The sequence below is a fragment of the Ctenopharyngodon idella genome, chromosome 6 (genome assembly GCF_019924925.1).
Source record: "Ctenopharyngodon idella isolate HZGC_01 chromosome 6, HZGC01, whole genome shotgun sequence".
Lineage (NCBI taxonomy): Eukaryota > Metazoa > Chordata > Actinopteri > Cypriniformes > Xenocyprididae > Ctenopharyngodon > Ctenopharyngodon idella.
Window position 1 is genome coordinate 2,714,654 of NC_067225.1, and position 15,936 is coordinate 2,730,589.

At 37.5% G+C, this 15,936-nt stretch overlaps 1 protein-coding gene across 2 annotated transcripts in view; it reads right to left on the reverse strand.

The window, feature by feature from the left end:
• plxna1b (plexin A1b) overlaps window positions 1-11,354 on the reverse strand; it is a 137,444-nt gene extending 126,090 nt beyond the window's left edge. Inside the window, exon 1 of one of the 2 annotated variants that reach the window (XM_051896889.1) lies at window positions 11,187-11,353. The gene's annotated coding sequence lies outside the window, so the exon portion shown is untranslated. Of the gene's footprint in view, window positions 1-11,186 lie in introns of both variants that reach the window. The other variant, XM_051896890.1, reaches the window with a different exon arrangement.
• Between the last annotated feature and the right edge of the window lie 4,582 nt (window positions 11,355-15,936).

A 15,936-nucleotide genomic window follows, 5' to 3' on the forward strand; every position in this document is an offset into this window, starting at 1 on the left:
CATCATAATCCATGTCATCATTATTTCCACAACACCCACTTTCTAAAGCAGAAAGTTTAAAAAGGGTTTTAAAAAGTTTTTACATTTCAGTGTAACAAAACTTACATTTAAATACAATGATTACATTTAAAACAATTTACTATATTTAATAATTCTACAAACATTAAACTATGACAATTAAATTATTTAATACAAAGTAATTTAAATTAAATATTAAAATAAATGTATTATTAAATTAAGAATAAACAAATTAAAAAAATAAAAAAATAAATAAAAAAAATATGATTTTAATTAAATATCATCCCAGAAAAACATTAGGATGTAATAATCCACTAATGCTTTTTTAATAAATGTTTCTGGTCTCATTGTGAGTGATTCAGTCAGTGTATGTTACTCTAAAGAAAGAAAAGTATTTTTATACTTTATATCTTATATATATATATATATATATGTATTGTATATATTTATTGTATATATTTTTTCATTTTATTTTTTATATTTTATTTAATATTTTATATTTTTTCATTTTATTTTATTTTACTTAACCAGGAAGGAAAAAATCCTTTTTCCCCCATCTGAATGAACTTTTCTGCTGACATAACCAAGGCCATGTGGGTGGGAAATATATTAACCAATAATATCACATCCTTTTCATGATTCAATCAAATCAGAATAAGGGCGGGATGTAAAATCTAACATACATACACAAGCAGCCTCTACGTCTACATCATATGGGTGTCGCAATTAAAACATTTAAAATAAAACTTTTCCCATTTGTTTTGCCCAAAACTGTGCATCCATAAGCGGATTTGCACCCGATGATGTGCAACTATCCACCAACATCCCATTTCCTACAAAAATCACAATAACGAACAAATTTCCATGAACCTCTTTGATGAGATGAACAGCCTCTCACATACAGCTAAACGGGTTAAGCCCAAATTAACACCGTTGTCGTAGTTCGACCTCTGCGTTCATTTGCATCAGCCGCTTGTGTGGGATAAATATTTTCCCTTCAGCGTATGTCACGATCCAACCCCAAGAGTACAACGCCACTACATTTCACTCGCAGCAAACAATGCACCGATGCCTCATCACTGCTGACTCTCTAGACCTTTGACAAACACAAAAGCAGCGAAGACAAAGAGTGAGAGAGAGAGAATGAGAGGCAGATAGATGGATGAATGCGGGGCTTTTGAAGGGGTCGGGCGGATGGAGGGGTGGCGTGTTCGTGTGGGTGACGCCGCATTCCTGATGGACACTGAACCGTTTCACGCATCGCTGACCAGTGCTATGGAAACACACTAGCATTGGGCGGTATGATGGTACATGTGATGGTACATGAGACTCTGCAATATAGTTTATACCACAAATTTGGCAAAAATCCAATACCAAGAAGAAAAATACACCCTATTAGAAGAAAAGCTTCTGGCTTCTGTTTTGTGACATTAAAAAGTGCACTTTGTAGTTGAATTTCCAGCAAAAATAGCTATATTATTACATATGCCGTAACCATATATATATATATATATATATATATATATATATATATATATATATATATATATATATATATATATAAGGTCAAACACACACGCTGGCCTGTTTCAGCATCACATGCTGCTGGAATGTTAGTAATGTGAAATCAGGCTCCTTAAAAGGTGCAATGAGGTGTGAAATAACAACATTAGCACAGTACAGAAATTACACTATCAAAACACACAAAAGCCTCTCTGATATCTGATATACTCATTGAAGGATTATAGGAAAAAAGCAGGAATGTCATACTGCAATCTACGTTTGGCCATCACATACATGCTCTGTTCTAAAACCCAGTGAGCTGCCGAGGCAGAATTTAAAATCTTTATAGGTGCGTCAGATGCCAATGAGGTAGAAAGAATGTTTAAGGAACCGTCTAAGACACGGCTTTCTAAGCGGCTTCACATGCATTCTTCACAGAGAAGGCAATCCTTAAAAACACTGTGCCAAGATCAGTGGGGAAAAACATCCATCCATAATGGTGGACAAAGTAGGAATTCATTCAATGCCAATAAGTTAATTGTAACTGAAAAGGAACTATTTTACCAAATATTTGTGTGTGATGTATTTTTATGCTGGCTAGAGAAACACATTCCCTGTGTCCGAATATGCCCATTCCATACTCTATAGTAGGCAAAAAGCAGTATGTGAGCCAAGTAGTAATGTCCGAATTCATTGTATTCATTAACCGAAGTGTGCATCACAGACACTTCCCCGTGTCCGAATATGCCTACTTCCATACTTAATAGTAGGCGAAAAGCAATATGTGAGCCAAGTAGTATGTCCGAATTTATAGTATTCATTAACTGAAGTGTGCATCACATAGACACTTTACTATTCCATGAAGCCACAGGAGAGGATTTGTGAATGAAGCAACTGACACCATTGGTTACATGACAGTGACATAATGGTGGATGTAGTATGTCCAAATTTCAATCATGGTATACAGAACGTACATTTAAGACCAAACGTAGTAATATACAGTATGCGATTTCGGATGTAGCAATTGTTTGTTTAGCATCTTATGAACAAAATCATATGAAAGTCAAGTCTCCACATACATTTCCCATGAGGAACATAATTTCTATGATGGACAGAGTAAAAATGTATCTTAAAAACAACTGCCAAGGCTGTAGACGGCTCACTAGGTTGTGGAACATAGCTGAGTAAATAAATAAATGAGAGAAAGCAGCTCACACACAATTGACAGCCAAAATGCAAACAGCATTAATGCACTCATTTGCATGCATTTATAGTCCTCAGTGCTCCTTTCATGTCTCAACTTGTGTAACTTGCTCGCAAGTCAGCAAAAGAAAAGTGTTAAAGTTTTTGATACGTTTAGATTTTAGGCAAAGACTTGGAATATTGTATAGTATATTGACTAATTATGGTGTTTTTGTAATTTTTGGAGCTTGGCATTAACATTCCTTGTATGGAAAACAGAAGCTCGTACATTCTAAAATCTCCTATTGGCAAAAAAAATAATAATATGGGGAACAGCATGATGACAGATGACAGAATTTACATTTTTGGGTGAATTATTGCAAAGTGGTTGGGGCTAAATTAATTGCAGTAAACAAAAAAAGGAATTTGGATACAGTGCTGCCTCGCAAGCCCTGTAATAAAGCACCACTAGATATACAACCACTTAGTGCAATCAAACAAGACAAACATAGTGTGGAGAGCACGAACGCATAGGCTCATGGGAAGAAAACTGTTTGAGCAATGCCATAACTCAGCGAAGGAAATAAATCTCATTAGCTCTCACTGGAGCACGTTATAATTAAAACTATGTGTTGCAGTGTGTGTACATATGTCATTTATAATTGAAACATTCGCATTAGAGATTTGTTTCATGGTTTTTTTGCAATTATAAATGCACTGAGTAGAATTAAATTAAACAGTTTGCTGCAGTGCAATATGTGGGGCTCGCATTATTTACAAGCTGAGCTTAAGATGCTGAATTATTTAAACGTCTGTGCAGTTAAAACTGCAGGAGGAGAGCAGCCACAATACTGAGGAAAAAAAAATGTGTTTGAGTGAACGCATGTGTGTGTGTGTGTGTGTGTGTGTGTGTGTGTGTGTGTGTGTGTGTGTGTGTGTGTATATATATGTGTGTGCGCAACATGCAGAAAAAGCAATGCCGCAGCGCTGTGTGAAATCACAGGGGAGAACAGTGCTGCGATTGTGATTCTAGTGCAACGGTTCTCAACTGGTTCTGCTTCAGGACCCTGATTTTGCATTGAACATCAAAAGGTAAACATCTTTGAAGAAGTGAAATGCATCCATTTTACCATGAACTGCAGAGGCCTGACAATACAAAACTTTTAAACATGAAATAGGCTCAATAGTTTCATCATGCTGTCCATAACCAAAACTTGTATACACTTCTAAAAAGAAAGGTTCTTTATGGGCATTTATGATTCCATCAGTGGAACAAAAGATTCTTTAAAGTGGAAAATGTTTCTTTAGATTAGACAAGACAAAAATGGTTATTTTAGGAACTGTTCACTGAAAGGTTCTTTATAGGGAACCATAAATAGTTCTTCTATGGCAACGCTATGAAAATCCCCTTTTGAAAGCTTTATTTATAAGAGTGTACAGGTCACAACACACTAGTTGAGAACCACTGATCTTGTGATGAGTCGCAGATTGAAATTCACTCAATTCAGTCAACAACCTGCACCAAGAAGCATTACACTGCAAAAACAAGCAGAAAATACTGAGTAAAAAAGAAAAAATATTGGAGAGGTCAGACCTCCTGATTGCTGCTTTAGCCACTGACTGCATTTAAAGGAAAAACATTGCAGATTGGGGCTGGACCCCGGCCATTTACCAGGAACACATCCAAACACTGACATACATACAGCAGATGAGCAATGCGAGGAGAAAGAAAACAAGGGGGAGAAAAAGCAGAGCAAGTGGGAGTGGTGAGAGAAGTCAAGTTGACAAAGAGAGAGAGAAACATCATCCATATCATGTATGACCATTTCCTATCCTATCTGAATCACACATTATTTGTGTGACCCAAAAATGACTCGCACAGCAGTAAACATTTGTTTGATTTCCGTCCAAACAACACAAAAAGTATCACCACGTCACATGCTGCAAAACACACAAACACAAGTCCATGCTGCAGTCCAGATTCAGAGCATGAAGATTCATTCATTAATTCAGATTTTGCTCTCTTTTCATTCTGTGTGCTGTTCAAACACACTTGAGAGCATAAATGACAAGTTTAAAGGAATAGTTCACCCAAAAATGAAAATTATCCCATGATTTACTCACAATCCATCCTAGGTGTATATGACTATCTTCTTTCAGACGAACACAATCCGAGATTTAAAAATATCCTTAGTCCTCCAAGGCTTATAATGGTTGTGAATGGTAGGCCAAATTCTGAAGACAGAAAAAATGCATCCATCCATAAAAAAAAATTAACCCATACGACTCAGGAGGGTTAATAAAGGCCTGCTGAAGCGAAGGGATGCATTTTTGTAAGAAAAAATATCCATATTTAAAACTTTACAAATTCAAATAACGAGCTTCCGGCGGACGACCGTACGCATATTGCACACGTCAATTTGGGTGGATAAGCAACCTTTGACCTGAGGCGATGACGCAATGACGCACGTGGAGGCGCAGAGGAGAGAGCAAAACAAAACACTAGTCACGAATTATAAGTTTAAAATGAGAAATTTTAAAGAGATGTCGGAGGATTTCAATACAAGAGAAGAAGAGCTTGAGTTTGTTGCCCAGCCGTATTTGTTTGAACCGTGAGAGGCGTCTAAGCTTATGATACTCCTACATCCTGCGTCATACATCGCGTCAGAGGATTACTCATTTGCCGCAAGTCGGCTTGCACATTCTGTGTGTGGTCTTTCGCCGGAAGCTAGTTGTTTAAATATATAAAGTTTTAAATATGGATATTTTTCTTACAAAAACGCATCCCTTCGCATCAAAAGGCCTTTATTAACCCTCAGGAGTCGTATGGATTCATTTTTTTTTTATGGATGGATGCATTTTTTCTGTCTTCAGAATTTGGCCTACCATTCACAACCATTGGAGGGCTTAAATATATCTCGGATTGTGTTCATCTGAAAGAAGATAGTCATATACACCTAGGATGGCTTGAGGGTGAGTAAATCATTTTTGGGTGAACTATCCCTTTAAGTCTTAACTCCATATGACATTTTAAAGCTGAAGTGTGTAACATTTTAAGTGTTAAGGTACTTCAATTCCAGCTTAATATACAGAGACAACTTAAAGTAAACCATTTGATTTGATTTCCCTGAAAAAGTGTAAACATAGTGGCGCCATCAAATCATCACTCTGAAATGCCGCCCATCCAGCCTGACACAGCAACACTGACTCAACCAATGGCGTGAGTATCTGTTTGAAAACATTCATTATTTTGTGATTCCGTTTAGTGGAGCAGAAGTCACACACTTTAGCTTTAAGTTTACAACTACTCTAAACCAAATAGCAGGCAACTCACTGCATGTGCCAAAGATCACAGATGCTACAAAACAAATCTCTCAGATGTGCACACTATCAACAACAGGAAAGAAAGCAGCAATGAGCAACTGCCAATAAAATTGCGAGAAAGAGTGTGAGGGTGAAGCTGGAGCCAAAATACAAACAAACAAATTAACAAGCCAAAGTGGCAGTGAGCTGCTTCCCACGTCTTTTCAACCACTGTCTCATCTGTAATTTTGTTGGCTCTTTTTCCATACTGTGCAAAACCGACTACATGCCCTTCCTCTAAGTTGTTTGTTGACATGCAGTTATGAATCAACTCTCGAATAGCATAAGATTATGCAAGAATGGAATTACAGTCGGAGAGGAGGATAATCTCATCACTGATGCACCTACTCTACGATTAACTGTGTAAGCTTGTGCACTAAGTCAACAACATTACAAATACGAAACTGAGTCTTTAAATGTGCACAAGGCAACAAGCTTTTGTCTTAAGAGGATAGATGAACCTGTTCGCATAAATTATATGCATTCAAGTACAGTATAATCAGGAAAGTTTGCTTGCAGGGTGTAACCGCAAGCAATTGTCCGGCATTCCTGAAAAACAGCTCATCCTAAATAACAGATGTCACACAGAAGAGACAGAGAGAGACGGAGAGGGACAGAGAGAGAGAGAGAAAGAAAACGAAGGCCCTTTGAAGAACATTAAAAGTGTAGAAGATGAAAATAAAACTGGGAAAAGATAGATATTAATAATTTATAACTCAAAATGTTCACATGCCATCCAAAGAAAAACCACATTCCGCTGAAAGCTAGTTTCTGTTGCAGAGTTTTATTAAAGGTGATACAATTTTCTAAAACTAATGAAACTTTGAAATGCCTGTTTTTCTTGTTCTGGATCAGATTTTCTTGTGACATTCTTGATTCAAAGCACTTTAAAAAGTAACATAAATGCACTTCAAACCGAGGGCCACATATCAACAGAATTCAAATGGTATGAGTAATTCACAAAAACAGACTGAATGCTAGACTGCAAAGGTCACAATGAATGTTTGTTGTGACTACCATGAGTCTTGACTGAAGCTTGCAGAACATTTGTCTGCATTCTAAAGCATGATATCAGTGATCTGAGAGTCTCCAGTATAGTATGCTGACCAATATTGGAAGATAACTAGAGAATGAGGCAGCCACTGTCAACAATAAAGATGCAGCAATTCACTCAATATTCACTAATAATATTTGAAAACAGAAATTGGCCATAATCCATCAACAAGTCTAGTGGGTAAAGCCAAGTGGGTAAAGTTTTCAGCCAATGTTGATGATCTCAAAATGGGCAAATATCATCCAATTTATCAGTCTATCACTAGTATGGATGCAAGTGAACGCGTCATTTAATGGGAGGTTAAACTGTGCGGTGACTGCCTGAAGGTTGGACAGAGTTAGCAGTGTCTGTGTGTGAAGAAGACCTCTCACTGTTTGCTCTTTAACAAACAGAGTAACAGCCAGACCTCTTAAATGCTTTTTAATATCACCACTGGCCTTAGGACAAGAAAGAAACACACACATATACACACACAGAGAGAGAGAGAGAGAGAGAGAGATGAATAAAGAAAAAGGAAAAACATGTATGCTTGTACTTTTTCTTTTAAAAATAAATAAAACAAATTTTACAGTTTTAACTTAAGGAAGCCCTGTATTTTACCTTTTCCGAGTGGGTTTTACCATGTAAACAGCTCAAACTGAACATGCTAATTAAAGAAATGCAGCTAAAAACAGCAAAACTAATATATATAAAAAAACTTAACATCTAAAGTTTCCTTTAATTTGCTTGGGAGCCTTGATATGTCTCTGGAGTCACATGCTCTGATCAGAGATAATATTTTTACAGCGCACTAACATTATGTGTTATACCTTTTGTATTATAGAGCATAAGAGACTAATAGATCATAATGAGACATAGGCCGCATTTACATTACATGGTTCAAGAGACCCAATTCCGATTTTTTCCTTCCATGTGGCACAGATCGGATATGACCCATGAATGTGTAAGCAGGAAAAAAAACACATGGATTCTGATATTCTCAGATCGGTTTCAGACCTCCTTCATGTGTGGAAATAAATCTGATGCCATGTAAGCAGACAGATCGAATATTCCCATCAATGCGAGTCATACGTCAATGATAAAGTGATGGTGGCGAATGACGTCAACTCAGGTGGACACCAACCGCAATCACGTGACTCTTTTCAATGCCCAGGCTGCAACAAGGGCCGTCCTCTTTTTTTCTCTGCCTTAAGAGATCAATGTTTTGCTAACCTTTAAAGATGGTACGGAAACCAAAAGCTTGTATTATCAGTTTTTACTTCCTTTTCGGCTTAAGCTTTTCCGGGTCAGTACGTCTACCTTGGGTTGATTCACCAAGTGTATAGTGTAAATGCAGATATTGGATATGGGTCACTTTTAAAAGATGTAAGCTGGTTGTCAAAAGAAAAAAAGTCAACAAATCGGAATTGGGCATCAAGACCCACAGTGTAAATGAGGTACAGAGACTTCTTTCAGTCAGATTTTGGGGCTTGAAACCTTTGAGTGATAGAATGGCAAGGCGGCACACAAACATTTACCCAGTACCATGTGAGAGACTAGCAGAGAGAGAGAGATTATAAATAGAAGTCAAACAGAGGGTGAGCTATGGGCCAGAGAATACCACAATTATGAGCTCTCATGCTGCAGCCTGGGATGTTGACAACGCAAGAGGAGCACAAAATATACAAAGAAGAGTCTCTTGTAGTTGAACACCAGCCACTAACAAACAAATAATGCATGGTACTGCCATTGGTTTTGGGGCCTCTGAATGTATTATCCATGTAAATAACATGGATAATTGTTCAGTACCATGGTATATTCCATTACCATTTGAAACCATCACAGTACCATGGTAGTGTAAATTGTAATATGTAATAGCAGCAATCTTGCCAAGAAGATCTTATCTCTCTCCCCCACACATTTATTAATCTTCTCCATTTGGCCAAATTTATTTCACAACTCCACTCATATCATAATAATCTATAACAAAAACAATAGCCTGATTCTCTCCCTTTGTGCCCAATTTACTGCAGCGCTTGTATCTTTCTCTTCATAATTATGTCCCTGCTCATGCGATTTATTTCCAATCATTTTTGTCTTGCTGAGATCAATTATTTTGGTAAAGGAGCTAATCTTGGCCATTATTTTTGCTGTGGGTCTGAGCAAAACCAGTCACGCTAGTGAGGAGGAGAAGCCTACGCGCATGCGCACATCTGCCGTTTTACAGCAGCACGCGGGCCAGTTCGCATTCCAAACTCCATACATCACAATTGTTCCCGGCGTGAATCTGTGTGTAACGGATTTTTCACGGTAAAAAAACAGACACGTAGCAGTATTACAGGTCTTAATTCTTAGGTAAAGTTCATATAAGTTCATATAGATCAAGTCAGGTTCATATTCTAGACTGTGTGTGGTCTAAGAGACCTCAAACTAAGCTAATTTTATGGGAATTTCTTACTTGACTTACACGTTTCAAAGTCCTCCATTAAACATTTGACGTTTTGAAATAATTTTACACGCGTACAACATTGAGGATCTGGGGCTACAATAGTTGGATAATAGTAAACTCAACCTCAGCATGACGATGTGAATTTTATTCATAATTCATGCCCAAAAGGAGGGAGATGGCTTTAACTCGCTGACCCACAGGGCCTTAAGTCGTTTTTTTCATAGGTAAACCGTAAGATTATTCCCGTTAGGGTTGTGTTGGGAGTCGTGCCTCTTTCTAAACAAACGATTCCCTCACGCCTGAGGAAACACATTCCCAATTTCCATCTGAATGTCCGTCACGCTCCTAACCGTCACGTCGTGATAACAATGGAAAAGACAGGGACCATGAATAGTCGTCTGAGATGTCGAGACCAATCGTTTTTCTAAGGTCTATGTCTTAAACCCTGAAGAACCATCAGTAACCAAAATCCCACCAGTCCATGATCATTAAAAAGCCTGCGCGAGCTCAATGGTCATGTAGGGGCAGCTGATGCGGTCACGTCTGTCAACTTCTAAAAATCCTCGCAAATGGTTTACATATGGTTTTCATGCAGCGAACATAATCACATACATGCAGACCTACTGAAGAATGACCAAGAAAATGAATAGCATGTAGGCGCGTATAGGCTACACACACCCACGGACAGGCAGAACCTTAAGATGCACCGCAGCAGCAGCTTCCATAACCAGTTCTGCTGTTAACGCCCTTTTAACGCAACACACCGAGACTAATCATTTATAAATCAATTAGAGCCTATCGATTTTTACCAAAAGCAACATGTGGTCCTCTGAGATGAGGGAGCCTCTTAGAGCTGGATGGAGAAACAGGAGGGGTAGTTTAAAAATAGCCCGTTTAACAACATATGGTTCCGAGACAATTTCAAATCGGAATGTTCATAAACAACATTCTTGCAACGTCCGCGTCATTATTTATGAGCGAATTTCTCAAAACGATTTTGGAATGTCAGTTTCTTATCGGTTTCAGTAACTTTGACCTAACCCTACCAGCACAATCCGTCACCATGCCGCTTGCTGTTGTTCTTCTCGGGGATCTAAACGCTTTGACTCAAAGCACTTACAACCAAGACCTGAGTTTGTTCAACTCTACAACGTGTTTGGAAAGTATACAAAACGGATCAGGTAAACAAAACCGATACATTTGATACAAAACACTTTCATTCATCCGGAGCGTTCGAGGAAATGTAATCGGTAATAAATTCCCAGCCTTACATTCCATGATACGCGCTTGTAAAATAGATTATGTGAATATACACTTATACGCCAACAAACCATAGATCTAAATGTTCACAAAGTCTCTAAATATGATCAATACTCGAAACTCGAGTCTCGGAGAACAAGTGGAACGGCGGGTTCTTAAAGTTTTATACGTGGTGTTTGGATATTGTAAAAGCCAAATGCTGGTTTCCACACTTGAAACACCACAGCAGTTCTTAAATTACACACTACACGAGTCTAGTCTCAACGCAGCGCTATGCTCCAAGATCCTTCTTTCCAAAACTACTGCCGCGAAGATATCTACTCACATTTCTAACCATTTTAACGTAGACAGTTTAGATAATTCCTTTATGGTACTTACACGTTCGTGTGATCTTTGGATGGCATGTCGTAGTCATAGTTAAATTCCCAAACTCGTTGAAATATCCCGTTCCGTGGCGCGACAGGAAAGCGGCTCGGCGTTCAAAACGCGAGCAGTCTCGATCTGAGCAGCGCGAGGACTGACTGCACTGGAAACAATCAATCACGCGCGGAGTGCGCGCCCAGGCACTACTCTAGCGCGCCACCTTGCGGCGTGTATAAAGGCACGACACTGTAAACTTTCTTGTGAAGTTTATTCGCCAAACTTGATCCCAAAATTAAGCATAACACACTATACAGTGTAGTACACTATTAAATGCAGTATACAATAGAGTAAAATGCAATATACAAAAATGTTTTATTGTTTCACATAATATAAACAATACAAAAGCACAATACAGCACAACAAAATTACAATTACTTTAAATTTACATTTCTCGAAAAAGTCAGAACTTTAACAGTTTTTGTTTCACTTTACAGAAATCTTTACAGGACAGCAATCATACTGATCCTTCTATTATCAGTGACATTAAACCATAGGAAACTCAACTCGTGCTGAAAGCATTAACATAAAACATATTTACCATTAATGTTATGGAGTTAAGTACAGAATGGTGTGTTTGTGTGAGCATCTGATTACTTGAATAGAGAACAAAAGCTCTCTCAGGCCACAGAGTCGATTGATCCACTGGTGGTGACATCTCTTCACTCCACGGACTCACAAACATTGTGTGAATACAAGCAAGCATGCAAATATAAGCATTTGTCAATATAAATAGTTCATACAAAACAAATACAACATCATACAAATGCTACAAAAGGCTGAAGCTGCAACATAGCCAGATCTTGATCAATTTCACCTTTCATTAATTAATCACCCATTTAAAATCACCTTTGATTAATGTCTTCCTGACAGTCTTTTATTCTTTCATAAAAAAAAAAAATTAAAAAAACTCTCGGCAAACCACATCAAAGCCTCTGTGTTCATGTCACTTAATGACATGTCTTAGTATACAGGTCATACTGGCCAGCATCTGGTTCTCAGTCAGTGGTGCTCACATTAGATAATCACTTAAAGGGTTAGTTCACCCAAAAATGAAAATTATGTCATTAATTACTCACCCTCATGTCGTTCTACACCCGTAAGACCTTCGCTCATGCCTAGTGAGGCCTCCATTGTCAGCAAGATAATTAACATTTTCAGATGCCCAGAAAGGACCTAAAAACATATTTAAAACAGTTCATGTGACTACAGTGGTTCAACCTTAATATTATAAAGTGACGAGAATACTTTTTGAGCGCCAAAAAAACAAAATGACATTTCAACAATATCTAGTGATGGCCTATTTCAAAACACTGCTTCGAAGCTTTGCGAATCTTTTGTTTCAAGTCAGTGGTTCGGATCGTGTATCAAAGTCACGTGAACTATTGAAATTTTTGAAATCCTGTGACTTTGGTGCTCCGAACCACTGATTCGAAACACAGGATCACTAGATATTGTTGAAAAGTCGTTATTTTGTTTTTTTGGCGCACAAAAAGTATTCTCGTCGCTTTATAATATTAAGGTTGAACCACTGTACTCACATGGACTGTTTTAAATATGTTTTTAGTAGCTTTCTGGGCATTGAAAGTGTTAATTATCTTGCTGGCAATCCGAAAATGAAAGAAGGTCTTACGGGTGTGGAACAACATGAGGGTGAGTAATAAATGACATAATTTTCATTTTTGGGTGAACTAACCCTTTAATAAAACAACATTAATATGCTGAATGCATTTATTTAATTAAGTCACTTGATAAACGACAGCACAACAACAGTTTTTTTTTATTTTGTAATATATATTTTACCTCAGAACATACACTCACTGACTGGTCATCACTAAATAAAGTGTTCACCTTCTGTTCTTCTGAATCCTGTTAGAGGCGAAGCCACATGGCAAGGATTGGCAACCCTGCTGGGATGAGATTAGACAAGCTATTAAAACACACACACACACCCACACCAGACCATGTTAGTACAACCATGCACCACATTCCACTACTTAAAGACTGCAGCCATAAGGAGATTAACAACTCTGTTTTCTGCACAGGTGTCATATGGACATCCACACACCACCAGAGGCACAAGCGGCATTTATTTGCCATGGCCGATCCTGTCCCCACCACTCTATGAAATAGCTCAGGGCAGGGATGAATCTAATACAGAAGAAGATCTTCAGTTCTTCTAGTGTGTTACAGTGAGTGGTCACCCAGCACTGGAATTACTTTTAATGTTTAGCTGAGTGGTCATTGCAGACAGCAACAGCAGCATACATCCATTCTGTCTGTTCAAAAAACAAAATGCAAATTCCAGATATACATCCGCTGGCATAGTGCTGCAATTTTGGTTTATTAAAATTATTAGGCTTATAGACTTGACTGCAACCTGAAACCCTCATATTCAAAGCAACAAAAACATTCCCACTCGTCCAACCTGTCATACTGGACCATTAACTGGTGATCCATGTATTTATGCACTGATCTACAAATTCCTGGGATTGGCAGATGTTGTAAAGAAGGTATCAAGTTAAGACACTTTCCCCTGGTTTCACAGACAAGGCTTAAACTAGTCCTAAATGCATGTTTGAGCTGCAAAGCAACTTGCACAGACATATCTTAAAATATGTCAGTGCCATTGTTTTGTCTCAAGATGCACACCAGTAATGTTTTTTTTTTTTTTTTCCTAAGGCATGTTTATAAAAGCTACTTAAATGTCCTAATTAAACTAAGGCCTAATCCTGGCTTGATCTAAGACCTGTCTGTGAAACCAGGCCTTAGTTTACTACTTGACAATAATGATTGTTTCCTAAATTTGCTTTGAGAATTTTAATGTAAAAATGGTTTAAATGATTTTTTGGATATTTCTAAGCCAATTCTTATTGTTTATTTTTCAGCCTTTTCTCTATCTATTTGTCTACTTGTTTATCAGAACAGTACACGATCATGTTAAATTATTTGTGCAAAACCTAATTCATGGCCTGGTTTCACAGACAGGATTTAGTTCATTTAGGGTATTTAAGTAGCTTTTATAAACGTACCCTAGAAGAAAAAGAAAAAAAAAACATTACTGGTGTGCATCTTGAGACAAAACAATGGCACTGACATATTTTAGGATATGTCAGTACAAGTTGCTTTCAGTTAAAACAGCTCAAACATGCTTTTTAGTCTGGGACTAGCTTAAGCCAATTGTCTGTGAAACCAGGAGCATATGTGCTAAATCTTTTCTATTTCAGCAACTAGCACGTTTGTGCACCAAACTTTCTCCACCATTTTTAAAGCAAAGTGATGCTCATCTCACCTGTTTATTGTGATTTCACCTGTTAAATACTTTGCATGTCTCTCTTATGCACCGTGAAGTCATGTATGGAAACACTGCAATATGAAGCCTTCTTTTTCTGCTTTGAGGGTCGTTGTGCTTGCGTTCTTGGTTTCAGATTACATTCTGCCTCTTGTCTCTCTGGAATTTGAATTGACTATTTTGGCTTTGACCTCGGACACTTTAATGTTTACGGTCTTTGCATTATGGCTGGAGTTGAGCTTGTTAAAGAGTCCAAGGCACTTGTTTAACCGTGTAATTGTCTTTATAGCTTATAAAAAAGTTTGCCACATTCATATACACACACACAGTTCCTACTGAATTGCTGTTATATTGGCTGAGACATTTAAACCTCAGTCACTGAATGTAAATCTGTGATGGCTTCCTATACAATCACATCTAATTCCATCAGCTCAGCTGAAGAGACAACATACTCGACTCGAGTTACAGAGCTTTTGATCACAGCTACAGCTGCCCATATTAAGTTCATCATGATTCTATTTTGGAGTCTCATACATTGTAAAGTTTTGTTTTGAAGTCTTGTATTCTTGAGTAACATATTTGAATCATATTATTTAGGATTATTATTTTGATTTTGGAGTCTTATATTTTTTGTAACTATATATCTGGAAGGAGAAAGATTTTTGCTCAACCTATGTTGCTTTTCCTTTAAACAGCTGCTTTTCTGAGAATGACTTCTGTTGTGTCTCATGACAATTTTTTCAAGCAGATGATGGGTTTTCCAATTGAGCTTTGGTTTTTCCCACCACTAACTGCTAACTAAGACTGCTTGTTCATTGGATGTCTTTACTTGCATAAACCCAAAGTGAAACAATTACTATCATTTGAGAAACATTATGAATTAATCTTAATTTAATAAATCAGCCCTCATTATCAAATGACAGCAGAACAGAAGACGGCTGATGCTTTGAAACAAATTAATATTTCTGAGCTTTTCTCCTTGGATGTCTTCTCATTATCACTGATTAAAAGATCTCGGATATTAAACCCAATTAAAACCAGCTCGTGTGAAAAATCGTGTGAAAGACATGTTCAGTAGTTCTGATATTCAAACCACAACTGATGATTCACTGAGATATTTTTGTATGGTCTGGTGCTTATACTACTATAATTTGATGTGCAATCAAGTGCTGTTCAGACTAGGCGATTGACAATTAATGGCAAACTCCTATTGAAAGCTGAAAGAAGAACATACATGTTGTTTTTCATTTGTTAAAGCAGATCTGAAAGCAGGAATAGCCGAGCAATGAAAACTGTTTCTTAACTTCTCATAAGTCTCATAAAATGCCTACTTGCATAATTAGATACTGAAACTGCACCGAACAAAGCGGAAGTTTGTGACTACAGTGATGACCGCAGATGTTTATAACGTGATCT